Below are 16,178 nucleotides of genomic sequence, written 5' to 3'. Positions count from 1 at the left end.
GATTGTCAGAAGAACCACCTCATTGTGTGTCTCTTTATAGGAAAAGTGTCAACCAGTCAGAAGGATTTATGAAGTCTGGGATGAAGTAAGAGCCTAAGGGCCTCTTTCGCTCTCTCCTCCACATTCCCTTTGCAGCTATGGGTCTTTTCGTAAAGTCTTTCACCTTGGGCGTTAGTGTCTCAGAAAGAGTTAGGAGTCAGGATTCTTAAGAAAGTGGTTTACTTAGGAGTGCTCCTAGGACAAGGAGGCAAAGAAAACAGGATAGGAGAAGAGAACAAGCTACTCAAGTGTGTAGCTGAGCCTGGAAACTAACTTCCCACTTTGATGCCAGGGGACTGGCTCTTTGTACCTCTTACCTCCTCCCCCTGCCCCATCCCCAGCTCCAGTCTCAAGTCAGTCATCCATCGGCAGGAGGTCAAGTCCCCAGTGAAACGGACAGGATTTCACAGCTGACAAAGCAACTGTTGGAGCGGGGGAAAGGGAGATCTCAGCTAAGAAAAGGGGTTTCAGAAAAGATCACATCTACAACCGCATGATGCAGTTTCAGAAATAACCCTTCAATCTTTCTCCTTTCTCCATTCTTGTTATTGATTGTCTCAGACTGGGTTTTAAGGAGCTTTTCTTTGGGGGAGGGGGGGTGTGCTTTTTTTTAATCTGGGCTTTTATACCAACCAGTCTGCTTCTAATTCATTTTCGAGCCAACACAAGAATTACTTTTTTTTTTAACTGCAATCTGATGATTCCCAGGAGACACAGGTTCAATCCCTGAACTTGGAAGATCCTACACGCCGTGGAGCAGCGAAGCCTGCGCCCCACAACTGTTGAGCCTGTGCTCCAGAGTCCAGGAGCTGCAACTCCTGAGCCCACTGGCCCTGGAGCCCGTGCTCTGCAACAAGAGAAGCCACTGCAATCAGAAGCCAGAGCACCGCAACTAGAGAGTAGCTCCCGCTCGCTGTAATTAAAGAAAAGCCCACAGGCAGCAACCAAGACTCAGCACAGCCAAATAAATAAATAAAAATGTACAAATAAGTTAATAAAATCAGCTTAAAAACTAATTGGCAGTACAGGTTTTTCAAGTGAGGTCCCTCTGTCTCCAAGTTCGCTACTCTTTGTAGATATAACTTGTTAGATATTATATAACAGTCAGCATTTCTCAAAAGTTGAACTCATCCACTCTGCCTGCTTTTTCTCCTATGCCACCTACCTACAGTTAAGGCTGCTGTATATGGTTGACCAGGTTGTACACTGCTCAAGGGCTGCACATTTTAAGGGGCACTCTCCGAAGCAGAGACATTTTTGCTATTTGGAAATATCTTTGTATTTTTATTACACTTAAAAATGTTGTGAAGATAGGCGATTTGTACATTTATTATGAGAGTTATTTCAACTGATAGAAGTAAAATGTCCTTTTAAAAGGTTAGATATGTACTAGCTACTTTGATCTATGAAGGAGAACTAACTTTGATAAGTGAATAATACTTACAACAGCTTGGGTTTCTAAATAAGAAGCTTGTTTTCTGACACATTGATCAGTTGTATATTTAAGTTTTACCTGTACAGTCAGTCCTATTTGTAGATTCCATATCTGCAAATTCACCTCTGCACTGAAATTTATTCACAGCCCGAAATCAATACTCATGGAGCTTTCTCAGTCATTCACAGACATGCAGAGTGGTGAAATATTTGAATTAATGGCAAGGCTATGCTCTGTCTTCTTGTTTCAGCCCTCAGACTGTAAATAAGTGTTATTTTGTGATCTATTTAGTTCCACTTTTTTTTTTTTTTTTGCATTTTTGTGCTTTGTGTACGTGTATATGTGTGACTTTGTTATTTTAAAAGTCTTCTAGACATAGTGCCGAAGTGCTTTCTAGTGTTCTTAAGCCGATAAGGCTGTGACGTGCCTCACAGAGAAAACAGCATTTTAGATAAGCTTCATTTAGACATGAACTACAGAGTTACTCAAGGCTGTTGGCCATGAGTTTAATGTAATGATTCAACAATATATATTAAAGTGTCTTTAAACAGAAACTCATGCAAAACAAGGTCATGTACTGATCAGTGAATGAAAATGCCGTGACGAAACACTCATGGAAACCTAAGCCCATATTTCCCCTGGGAGCAGTGGATCAGTATTTACTAATTCAGTGTTTAAAATGACTTAATAGAATATAACTACTGTGAAAAACAAACTGAATTCCACTGAATTGATCACCGATTAAATTTGACACTCACACTGCAGTTTGTATCATCTGCTCTTTGTTTTTGAATGGTATCTTGAAGTTTTTGATTAAAATCTATAAACATTTTCATTATGACAACTGTAATTAAATAATTTATATTTAATAATGCAATAATTAAATGGGATAAGTCAAATGTAATTTCTGCCAATTCAGTTACATGACCATGTAATATAAATTTTTAATAATATATTCTTGTTAAAAAATTATTCATCTGAAGTAAAAATAGATTTTCCATAATACTCTATAGGTATAAAGTTTTCAAAATTTATCACACATGATGACATGATGAAAAAAAAATCTGTGAATCCTTGTTATTTTTTTCTCTCATGTATTTTTTAGTCTACGTATATTTTAAACTCTTTGGGGATGAAAAAGTGAAACAGAATAAAAATGAGTTGGAATATTTGCAGCATTTATCATGTCTGCTAAAAAGCAGGCCAAATGTTGCTTCAAAAAATAATAACTTTTAAGTGCATTTGTTCTGTGTTTATTTGGTATGATTTTAAAAATAAAATGAGTGTTACCAACAAAATCATGCAGGGATAAAAATTCACTGTGCATGAAAACATCAAAGAGATTATGAAATTCTTTGACGAAAAAGCAATGGTGTTTACAAAAATATTTCTGGTAATTGCATAGCAATATCTCTAAAAGAGATTTATGATGCTGAAAGAGTATCACTGCTGTATCACTTCAGTTAGACATATTGCTTTAAAAATTAGTTAGATATATTGCTAAAAAAATTTTAAATCTACATATAGCTGGCAGATTTTTCTCAGATAAAAACAGCCCTCCTTCTTGGTAGCTGGAAGTAGCAGACTGATTACCCAGTGAAGCTCTGTAGGGTCAAGCATTTTTCTTGCTTTAACAAAATTGGCAATCAGTAGATACATCTTTGATTGAAATCAGATTATAAATGAGATCTAGTTCTTTTCATGTATATGGGGAAGAAAGCACTAGTAAAGTATAAACTTGTGTGAGAAATCTTGTCCTTTTTTAAAAAAGTACCAAAAGTCCTTGAATTTATCTCTGGCCTTGGAGGCTTTCAAACAGGAGTAAATGGACAGACCCTGGAATCATTCTGTCTGGGATAAAATTCTGGCTCTGTCACTTCGAGCTTTGTTTTGAACTTGGGCAAATTCCTCTAACTCCTTGGGCTTATTTCCTCATCTGTATTATTGTATTAGTTTTTCAGTCGTGCCCGACTCTTTGTAATCCCATGGACTGTAGCCTGCCAGGCTCCTCTGTCCATGGGATTCTCCAGGCAAGAATACCGGAGTGTATAGGGGTAATAACAGTTCTTGTTGCAAGGATTACATAAGTTAATACATGGTTAGATAACATGACCAATTCAATGGACATGAATTTGAGCAAACTCTAGGAGATAGTGATGGACAGGGAAGCCTGGCGTGCTGCAGGCCATGGGGTTGCAAAAAGTCCAACATGACTTAGCGACTGAACAACGACAAAGTGTCTAGTACAGAACCTGGGACAAAGTACAAAATAAGTGTTAGCTTTTAGCATTATTATTCTAAAAGACAGAGAAGAACATTTCCCCACAAGACACGGCAAAAAAGGACTGGAGAAGCAAAAGGTTTACACTTATGCTAAATTACTCAGAACTTTGGAAGACCACAGGCTTACATTTTTTTTTCACTACTCAGCAGATAAGAATAAATTCTTAAAGCATTTTCATTTCTTTTGGAAAATAGGAATTTTAGAAAGAGGTTGTAGGTAGAAACAACAGAGGCACCTCATTTCTAAGAACTTAGAAATCAATTGACCTCAAGATATGAAAGCAACCAAAATGTCCATCAACAGATGAATGGATAAAGAAGATATCATATATATAAAGTTTATATATATATGCATATAAATATATACAAATTTTGTATGTTTATATATATTTATTTATGCAATAGAATACTACTCAATCATTAAAAAAGACTGAAATTTTGCCATTTGTGGCAACATGGATGAACTTAGGAGGCATTATGCCAAGTGAAATAATTCAGAAAAAGACAAATACTGTGTAATATCACTTATATGTGGAATCTAAAAAACACAACAAACTAGTGAATATAACAAAAAAAAGAGGTAGACTCACAGATATAGGAAAAAAATTAGTGGTTACCAGTGGGGAGAGGGAAGTGAGGAGGGACAAAAGAAGGGTAGGAGATTAACAGGTACAAGTTAATAGGTATAAAATAGGCTGCAAGGATATAATTGTACAACACAGGGAATTTAGCCAGACTTTAAGTGGAGTGAGAGGTAAAGTGAAAGTGTTTGTCACTCAGTTGTATCCGACTCTTTGCGATCCCATCAACTGTCCCAGCCAGCCAGACTCCTCAGTCCATAGAATTCTCCAGGCAAGAATACTAGAATGGGTTGCCATTTCCCATTCCAGAAAATCTTCCCAACCCAGGGATCGAACCAAGGTCTCCGGCATTGCAGGTGGAGTCTTTACCATCTGAGCCACCAGGGCTTCATAAGTGGAGTATAAGCTTTAAAAATTGTGAATCACTCTATTGTACACCTGTAACTTATATAATGTTGCTGCTCCTGCTGCTGCTAAGTCACTTCAGTCGTGTCCGACTCTGTGCGACCCTGTAGACGGCAGCCCACCAGGCTCCACAGGCCCTGGGATTCTCCAGGCAAGAACACTGGAGTGGGTTGCCATTTCCTTCTCCAATGCGTGAAAGTGAAAAGTGAAAGTGATGTCGCTCAGTCATGTCCAACTCTTCTCGACCCCGTGGACTGCAGGCCACCAGGCTCCTGCGTCCATGGGATTTGCCAGGCAAGAGTACTGGAGTGGTTGCCATTGCCTTCTTACTGCATACCAATTATAGTTCAATTTTTAAAAAATCAATTAGCCTCATGTGATTAAACCAAAGTAGAGATATGCAAAACCCCTTATAAGGACACTATTTTCCCAGCCAAGACACTGTAACTTAATTGAAAATAGTAACAGATACAAAGAATATGGTAACCACAAGAGAGGTTATTAATAATCCCACAGAAGTTCAGGGGAAAGACAATGAACCCCAAATGTCATGCCCATTTGATGGCTTTATTTCTCATTTAATTGATAAATAGGTTTTCAAAGTTTTAAATTTCAAGAGTCTAACCTCACCACCTACAAACCTATGCACAGCAAGTACCTCCCAGAGACCTGGCCTTCTCTCAGGACCATCATCCATCCACAGGACCTGTTGGGTGCTGAACACAACAGAACCCTGTTATCACAGTTCTGTTTAGTCAGGGCCACTCTGAGGCTTCCCTCGTAGGTCAGTTGGTAAAGAATCTGCCCACAGTGCAGGAGACCCGAGTTCGATTCCTGGGTCGGGAAGATCACCTGGAGAAGGAAATGGCAACCCACTCTAGTATTCTTGCCTGGAGAATTTCATGGACAGAGGAGCCTGTCTATGGGGCTACAGTCTATGGGGTCGCAAGAGTTGGACACGACTGAGCGACTAAGTACACACTCCAAGACAGCTATGAAAATATGAATGCAGTTCTTTGGGAGTTTTTGCTCCCATGTGTTGAAGTTCTTGAAGGACCAATGTTAAATACTCCATCAAAAATTATGATAACTTACCAAACAAATGTTCCATGAAAAAAAAATCGACCTTCAAAAGCAAATGTGGCTTCTAAATTAAGCAAAACCCCAGCTTCTTCTGGATCTTTAAAATGTCTTTATTATTTTGGAAAATCTTATGGCTTTGGGTGGGGGAGTGTGGGATTTTCCTGACCCCATTTTAGACATGCTTTGGGTTTCTTTTTAAATGATGCCAACTTTCTTTCAAAAAGCAACAAATAATTCTTGCTAATAAAAAGTTTATAAAAGTGGAGCGGGAAGGCTGTTCCTTTTACACTCTGGGCCTTCAGTATCGATTCTAACTTCCTGCTGAGGTTTTCTCAAAAGTATTCAAAAACATTTCAATGATTTTTCTGATTCAGACCAGGCTAGATTTTATTACCAATTCGATTTAGCCAACCTTATGCATACATATAAAATCATCCTCATCTACTTTTCTCAACAACATCATAAAAATAAATGAGTCTAATTTTTGGAAAGAGATTATAATCTTCTGCTGATTCACAGATTTGACCTCCATTAAAATACCCTCTTTATAAGCTTGCATTGTGAGTCGTAAATTTCCTTGGTCTATAAAATCCCCTCTAATAAAAGAGAAAGAGAAGGAAGCAAGTTACAGGAAGTTGAGTCTTTGCCTAACCGTTTTTTAAAGAAATCAATTCCTCAGCCTTTTCAGAGACAGATGTCTCTTGAGGTGGTTCTGAAATACTGATTTATGAGTTTAAACTGCCTTTATTTCGTTTGGTAAATTAGCCACAATTACTTGATACCTGCTCTTGATACACAGTGGTGATCAGACTATTCAGTGAATTCAAAAGAATAAAAAGTATGTAAGTCTAATCTTGAGAATTTTCTGGTTAACAAGGAATGATGAGTTGCAAAAAAGAGAAAAACCATAAAACACAAACCACAATTAGTCACCAAGCAATACTGCAGACATGGTATGTCCTCACGGCTGGAATCATAAACATATTTGATGGTAGGTTGGAAAAGGCTTCATGAGGCAGGTGAGTCTTCCCAGAACTCTGAAAGGTAAAGTGAGAAAAAGTCAGAATTATCCCAGTTCTTTGGCACATCAGGCTTCAGCCATTTTGTAATGTACTTGTGAGCAAAACTCTCTGAGGCAGTCCTCACACATCTGTGTTCACACACAGTCACAGACACTCAGACACAAATTCAGCCTGATTTGTCCCAAGGTGAAAACATAAACACAAGGCCCAGATTTATGTTTCTCAGTTTTTATATCGTGATCATGTATGTGTCCGGGATAGGCTAGCTGTTCACCAAACCTGGTTAGGTGTAACTTTGAATTTCTGGCCTTTGGTATGTGGGCAGAAGTAAAGTATATCACTCTCAGGTTGGGTCCATTAAAACTTCCTGTGGGATGCTGTATGCTCTCTCTTCCCCTGTCTTCTGGCTAGATCCTGAAACCTGAATGACCTCCAAAACCACAAATTGAACGAGGTAGAACCTCCATCAGCCTGGATCCCTGAATGTCTGCAGAGAGCAGATAACCCCATCACCTCCCCGCCACACATTCCAGCTAATTGGACTTCCCACTTGTTAAGCTGTTGACCTTTGGGTATTTACCTGTTATGATAGCCAACATAACCCTACCTATATAATGTCTCATATTTGAAAACAAAAACAGATATGTAATCCTGATGAATTTTGATGGCGAAGATTAGAAATTTATGAAAGAAGATGTATTATGAATTTATTTTCATTTTTATAAAAGTAAAAAATGAACCATTTGAACAGCAAATAAAACAAAAACTCTAAGTGTGGATACAGTTAGAAGAAAACATGGAATGATACAATTATTTGAGGGGAAGAGATTTTTTTTATCTGGGTCAGATCTGTAACACAACTAGCTACGCCCACCTGCTCCCCCGCCCCCACCCCTCTCCCACCAATGCCCTGGGGCCAAAATAGTTCCTGTCTTTTGGGGAAGACTAAGCCTCTTTATTCACTAAGTAAGTTTTGAGTGTAAGGTTTCCCACACAGTAATCCGGCTCCTCTTCTTTGTCCTGTGTCGCACTTCACTCCAGTGAAATTTTACAAGGAAGCAAATACATAAAACAGATCATCCTGGCACTGCTCTTGTTCAGCTGGCAGTTGAAAACACAGCTCCATGCCCAAACTGCTCCTGGTACTCCTGGAAACACCTTAACAAAGCCCCAGAGGCTCTTAGAAGCACAGTTTGAAAGCCGCAGCTTACAATAATTCAATTGCAAAGTATTAGGTACAGTCACACCAAGCATCGTTAGTTTCCAGAATTTATAATGCCCTCATTATCTGTCAGTTTATCTGTATTTTTAGAAATTATTTTCCAACCTATGTAAATCTCTTAAGACAGTGAACTCCATTTTCCTCCAAAATATTTCTTTACGTCCCTCTTTCTTCCATTTTTCTCTATCATCAGCCTAGTTCAGGCCCACATTACGTGACTCCTTTACCTCAGTTTCCCCCTGCTCTCCCAATCCATCCAGCACACTTTAAGAGTGTATTGTCTGTCCGCGGGTAAAGAAGGTCCAAGATCAAATCTGCCTGTTCAAATGTCCCTGACCACTCTGTCTAAAATAGGCTCTTCTCCTTGATGTCAAATATATATCACCTCCTGACATCAAACCACTCCTGGGCTTGCTTGTTCCTGCTCTCTTGGCTTGTAAACTCTGGGAGGATAGGGTTTTTATTCTGCTCATTACTTCATCCCAACACCTAAAACAGTGCATAGCACATATTTATTGCTCAGCAAATGATTCTCTGAGTGAATAAAGGAAGCAATTCCCTCAGAGAGTTTGTAGCACCTATGATTACTCTGTTCAACTCAAAACCGTTCAGCTCTACTCAATATTATGTGCCAGCCTGGATGGGAGGAGGGTTTGAGGGAGGAGAGATCCATGTATATGTATGGCTGAGTCCCTTTGCTGTTCATCTGAAACTACCATAACATTGTTAATCGGCTGTACCTCAATACAAAATGTTTATGGTGTTAAAAAATATAAAAAGAAATAAATTTTTGCTATAAGAAAAAAAAAAACCCCATTCAGATCCCAACATTATTAAGGGACAGCTCCCTTTTGCAGCCTCATTTCCTGTCTCAGAATCTCCTGGATGTTGACTCTCACAACAACATGCATGAATCGCAAAGGCGTTATGTTGGTTGAAGAAGCCAGCCTCAAAAGGTTTGTATTGTATGATTCCATCTATATGACATTCTCGAAAGGACAAAACTATAGGACAAAGAACAAGCTCTGTGGTTCCAGGAATTAGGAATTGAAGTAGAGGTGAATATAGAAGAACAATGTGAGGGAGTTTGGGGGAGGTGAAATTGTTCTGTGTGTTGATTATGGTGGTGGTTATGGATCTATACATGTCCTGAAATTCTTAGACTTGTACTCCAAAGGAAAGAAAGCCGGCTATAATTTTTTAAATAAAATAAATAAATATGCAAAAAATATTGTTTAGTCCTTTGGACCCTAAGATCCAGAGAAACTGAGTTTTTGCTGTTCCTACATCTTGCTCTGACTTTCCTGTCCTCTCCCATCCTCCAGTAATCTCCCATGAAACCTCTCCTCTTTATATTGCCTCCTGTTTCTCTCTAGCAGACTCTCCACATTGAAAATTTCCTACCACAAAACTGGGCTTCCCCGATAGATCACTTGGCAAAGAATCTGCCTGCAACGCAGGAAACCCTGGTTAGATTCCTGGGTCTGGAAGATCCCCTGGAGAAGGGATAGGCTACTCACTCCAGTATTGTTGGGCTTCCCTTGTGGCTCAGCTGATCAAGAATCCTCCTGCAATGCAGGAGACCTGGGTTCCATCCCTGGATTGGGAAGATCCCTGGAGAAGGAAAAGGCTTACCCACTCCAGTATTCTGGCCTGGAGAATTCCATGGGCTGTATAGTCCATGGGTCCCAAAGAGTTGGACACAATGGAATGACTTTCACTCACACTCACCACAAAGCTGCCAGATTGATTTTTCTAACACACGCCTTTTCCACTTACCTCCTCAGAAACTCTCAATGGCTCCATGTTGCCTATAGCAGTGGTTTCCAAGCCTCTTTCTCCTTCTTGCCAATGAATCTTTGTTCAATTGGAATCTTTTTCAGGAGCCTAGTGTGCCGAACAAACCAATTTGGGGATTTCCCTGGTTCACCTAGCTGACAAAGGGTGGAGTTCTAGAACCCCTCTATAGTGCCTCCCTAGTGGTCAAGTGGCTAAGACTTCACGCTGCCAATGCAGGGAGTCAGGGTCTGATCCCTGGTCAGGGTCCTAAATCCCACATGCCACAAAAATCCTACATTCTGCATGCAGCAACTAAGATCCAGCACAGCCAAATAAATAAATAATAAAATTATAAAATAAATAAGCAAAATAAAATCACAAGTCAATGCATTTATAGCACATACAAAAAAGTGCCTCCCCATCGCTCCTTTCTTACACACAGCCTCAAGTCCCAAAGTGCCTTCCCAGAACCCCAAGAACTCTCAGAAGCACAGATTGAGAACTAGTGGCCAATGGAACAAAGTCTAACTTTTGGGGAGACATTTCTGATCTCTGGGTTCAAACCCCAATCCAGACACTTACTAGCTGTGTTGAAACTTGTTGAAATTCTTTTGCCCTTCGGTCAAGTTAAGGTAATAATAAGGTAATAACTCTCTTGTGTTGATGTGGCATAGTATGTGAATTCTTTGGTAGGGTATAAAATGCTTTGTAAAATGTATGATAGAGTATTATTATTATGAGAGGCAGTGTACATCGTGGCAAAAACTATGGATTTGGGCCTATCTGTCTTGTTCAAATGCAGGTCCTGTTACTTGCTACCACTGGCAAATTTCTTATTCTCTCAGAATCTTACATCTTGTGTGTAAAATTAAGCATATATAGCATCACGTCCAGACATGAAAATCTCCAGAGGAAAACAAGGGCTACCTCCTTCCTTAAGCCCCCTTTTAAGCACAATCATTGGAAAAGAGAATGGTACCAACACAGGGAAGGTTCAAATAAGAAGGTGGCTATGCCAGGAAAAAAGAAGGGAAAATGACTTTTGTATTGTCCTCCAACAGTCTCAGCTTCAGTTTCTATTTCTGGAGTCCTGTTGTTAAGCCAGACTTCTCAATGTAGAAAAATATTCCTCCAACCCATAAAGAATTTCTGTCTATAGTGCCAGCAGTCTACATAGGTGAACTTTTTAATCAATTCTTTTAACTGAAAATAAATTGCTTCCTTCAGTTCTTGCTCATCAACATATTTAAACATATTCTCATGATTTGTCTTAAATTTCCAAAATGGTTAAGCTTGCAAAAGCACTTTGTCATATTCAGTAGGTAATTGACCTGCCTGATATGGAGTTGGGAGTTAACCATCTTACAGACAGGGATCAAAGGGAAGTTAGTCAGCCTTTCAATGGGTTATACAGAAATTAATAGAGAGAAAAAGACTTTTCCATGAAGAAAAAAATGACATACTTTTTAACAAGTAGGAAGAAGGATTCTTGAAAGTACTTTGCACAGCAAGGAGATCAAACCAGTCGATCCTAAAGGAAATCAACTCTGAATACGTATTGGAAGGACTGATGCTGAAGCTGAAACTCCCAATAACTTGGCCACCTGATGTGAAGAGCCCCCCTCCTTGGAAAAGACGCTGATGCTGGGAAAGATTGAAGGCAGAAGGAGAAGGGGCCAACAGAGAATGATATGGTTGTATGGCATCATCAACTCAATGGACATGAGTTTGTGCAAACTCTGGGAAATAGTGAAGGACAGGGAAGTCTGTCATCCTGCAGTCCATGGGATCGCAAAGAGTCGGACATGACTAGACAACAAAGAAAGAAAGAAGTAGAATTTTCCACAAAGGTAAAATGCCAGTGTTTGTGCAAGAGTAAATGGGATTATCCTGCTTTGGTGCACAGCAGAAAACACAATTGGATCACAAAATCATGGAGCTAAAAGCAAGTTTATGGCTTATATTCGAGAATATTAAGTAACAGAATAATTGAGTGCCAGCTAAAAGCTACATAATTAATTAGTAACAGAACTGGGACTGAAATTCAGATTCCTTGTCCAAGTTACTTTCTCTGAACAAGAACCCAGTTCAATAAGGGAAGGTATCTGATGGGTCTCCTCTAAGATCATCATTATTAGGGTTTCAGCAGTTCAAATAACACTCCATTTGGGAACTGATGAGAAACGAAACAGAAATAAAGAATCAAGGCATAATCTTACAGGTTGATATAAAACTATGGTTCGCTTAATTTTAAACAACTTGTCAGTAATGCTATCAAAGACCAGGCAAGAGTTGGAATAGTTTATCCGAACAGATTTGGGATTTCACCAAGACAGCAAAACAGTTTTTATATCATCCCTTTGGTTGAAAGAATAAGCCAGTTCATTCTCAATAAATCACTTCCATCTGGTCACAAGAATAATTTCCCTTCAAAAGAACTACCCACTGGTTTTCAGCTGGTTGGTGGCCTGAAACATGAGAGGCATCCTTTTCATCACTGGATTTGCTGATGTTTAGCTCTTTGCACCAAGAGAAGGCTTCCTTTCTCAATGTGGTGTTCAGCCTACTGTAAAATTCCATGAATTCATAAGCATACAAATAATACAAAATATAATGATACAGGAAAACAATCCCTATCCCCACCCACCCTCATTCTAGATGATTATTTAAAAACATATCTTTCACTGTTATTTTTTTCCTTCTCCTCCTGAGACTTCAACATATTAATAAATCACAACATGGCTGATCACACAATCTCCTGGCTCAAAATTTCACTGATAGTATATATTTACTCATTTTTAAAAAGAATTTAATTACATGGTTACAAATTACGGGAAAGGCATAGTAACCTGAAATAAAAGCCATACTTGACTTGTGGAGCCCAATAGATCAGAGCTTAAATTTTGTCTCTGCCATTGACTAGGTGAGTGGCCTTGTGCCCAGTTACCTGAAATCACTGAGCCTTGATGCTCCTACATAAATAATGGAAGAAGAATCTTTGCCTCTGGGATTTTTATGAAGATATCATGCCGCATTATGAGTAAGGCACTTAATCCTGTGCCTGGAACAGAGTTCCCCATAAATGGTATCTTTTTTGATTAGGGGCTTCCCTGGTGGCTCAGATGGTAAAGTGTCTGCCTGAAATGCGGGAGACCTGGGCTTTGATCCCTAGGTTGAAATGGCAACCCACTCCACTATTCTTGCCTGGAAAATCCCATGGAAGGAGGAGCCTGGTAAGCTATAGTCCATGGGGTCGCAAAGAGTCAAACAAGACTGAGCAACTTCACTTTCATTTTTCTGATTACAATGCATCTATAACATGCTTGCTATTCACTGATTGTCAGTAATTATAAAAATTGGGAATATATGTCAAAGAAATTTTGCTGAATTCTGCTTCTTGCTTCATATTTTAAACAGCTCTTTCTGATTTCTGATTTTTAAGATCTGTAAAACATTTTTAAAAAAAAACATTTTAAGACAAGTTCTAAATAGGAAAACATTCCAAATACTTTTTCTTTTTTTTTAAATTAAAAAAACAAACCAACACACACATACACACACACAAGCTTTGTAGTGATAAGATTAAGGATGACTCATTCCATGTGCAAATGTGAAATCTTTTCTTTCTCATTAAGGACTCCTGGAAGAAATCAAGCTGGAAAATAGAAGAATTATATTAAGTGAAGTCTGAAATGGGAAGAAAAAACACAGTATGATGTATCTCCTCTTCACTTCAAAAACAAAATCATAAAAATAAACCCAGTCATGGCCTTCACCAACTTTATGAAAAGGAAAGAAAGAAAACTGAAGGAAAAGTAAAAAAAAGAAAAAAGAAAAAACGAGAGCATGTATTCTTAACTTTTTTGGGTCATGAACTTCTCCAAATAAAACATCTAAACTTTCGATGTAATGATAAAGCAATAATTCAAGATAGTGGAAGCAACCGTAAAGTAATATGAAAAGACTTGTGATTTTTACAGGTGAGAAAAGCACAGATACTGCTAATATTGCTGAAATTTACGGCCGATAATCAATACTGAAGGAAATACTACTTTTCAATTAGAGATTAATAAACAGAAAGATTAAAATTTTTTTCGCCCAAACTTACATGTCACCTGAATTCTTTCCCCGAAACCCTTGAATTCCGGTTGCAGAATTTCTGCACTGGGGACATACCAAGCCCAATGTTTATCTTCTTAAATGTAAGATAGAATTGAAATATTAGCTCCTTTAAATTTTCTGAATTATGGTAAAAATTAACTTGCTGTTACAGTTAAGAAAACAAGTACAGTTTTGCTTCTTCAAGCAAAGTAAAATGAAAAGCAATTATTTTTATTCTCTTACAAAGTTTTTTCTAGTGTGACTACTCTACATTGTTAACGAAATACTATGTCTTTTCTCCACTTTTCCAGAATTTTATTTTCAAATTCACCTATTTTGATATACTTCTAGGATAAACCACAGTAACATTTGGTTACAAACATTACATGTAACAGAAAATTTTAGACAAGAGAGGAATGAGGATACAGTTTTGTTGTCATTGACCTTACTGTGTTTTACCAAATCCTTGTTCCAGTATAATGATTTTAAAGTTGAAACCACAAGAATGTGTGTAGTCAACAACGAAAATTATACTCTGCCAGTTTTTCTTGCTGAAATCTCCGTACTAAATAGTACAGAAGAAAAATCCAGCCACTTTTCAATGCTAAGGGATCTCCCCCTTGTGCCTAAACTTTGTATTGAACTCAAGCAGGATTGAAAGTCATCAGCATATATTGTGAATTTTTTTAAAAAAGAAAGGCAAAAAGTGACTCTGCTTCTCATATAAAGCAATTACTCAATGTTGAGAGTTTGGGGCTAAAAGCCTAATACAAGCCTAATAGAAGCAATTATTTCAAAGGACTAGAATAATTGGGTGGCTTCAAGCAATTCTCAGTAACTGAAGACTTGCAAATCTTAGTGGGTACTGGTTGTCTGACGATGTTCCTATCAGCTTCCTTGATGATAGCAAAGATTTGGACAATCTATATAGCAAAATAAAATACAATCTAGCTATATAATGAAATGTTTGCAGTCATTAAAAATCACATTTTGAAGAATTTTTAACAAATGGGAAACTGGACACAATATAATATTGAAGGTATAAAAAGCAGTATTCAAAGATGCATACATTTGTGCAAAACTCCCAATTGTATAACATGGACATAGTCAGTGGCTGCCCCCCAAAAGTGTACAACTAATGGAAATCAACATTTTAGAAGTGTCTTCCATAAGAACAGATTTTCCTTTCTATATTCTGAAAGGTCTGAGAGTGGGGGAATGTGACCCAGCAAAGAAAAGCAGGAAGGTAGGAGAACAAGGTCAACAGTGGTCTCTGATGAGATGGCTGAGAGTCCACCAGTTCCCCAGGCAACTGTTCCCTGTAATTTACAGATGAAGGGAAGAGGTCAGGGTTCATGGAATATTCAGGTGCCAGACCTCTAGGGGGTGCCAGACTGTTGATATCTTTCAGTATGACTCCCCAGGGAATCTGGCTTTGGGATTGAATGTAGTTCAAGTTGACCAGAAATAACTTCTCCTTTTCCAGTAAAATTGTGAGAATGTGACTTAGGTCATGGACTTAATAGGAGACTAAGGATTGTAAATCAAATATTTATGAGTCCCAGATCATTATTGATCACTATGAGTCCCAGGTCATCCTACTATCCAAAAGTCTTCCATTCCCCCACCAGGGAAAAATTATGACAAACGAGGGCTTCCCTAGTGGCTCAGAGAAAAAGAATCCGCCTGCGATGCAGGAGACTGAGGTTCACTCTCTGGGTTGGGAAGATCCCCTAAAGAAGGAACTGGCAACCTACTCCAATATTCTTGCCTGGAGAATCCCATGGACAGAGGAGCCTGGTGGGCTATAGGCCATGGGGCCACAAAGAATCAGACATGACTGAGCAACTGAACACAATATCAATTACTTAAAAACGGGGGAAAAATTTTTTTTTAATTTAAATAGTACAAACCTGCTTTTTCTTAGAAATGTAAAAAATATGTCTAGGCATGGAGAAAGCAATACACCAAAATCTTAACAGGAGTGCTAGTGGTAGTGGAATAATGTCATCATTTTTCTCATTTTCCCCCCTGCCTTACTCACTTTCTATGTCAAGGTATCATTTATCATACTGTATCAAGGTATTATATCAAGTATCAAGTGAATGTCAAGTATCTGTGAATGTCAGACATTGCATGGGCACTTTACCAAGGTAATAAAGCACACACGTGTAGAAGTATTCAGTCTCCTAGACGCCCCCCACCCCGGCTCAGTCCAGCAAAAATAG

Source organism: Cervus canadensis, chromosome 33, assembly GCF_019320065.1.
Source record: "Cervus canadensis isolate Bull #8, Minnesota chromosome 33, ASM1932006v1, whole genome shotgun sequence".
Lineage (NCBI taxonomy): Eukaryota > Metazoa > Chordata > Mammalia > Artiodactyla > Cervidae > Cervus > Cervus canadensis.
Note: the sequence above shows the minus strand (reverse complement) of the source record.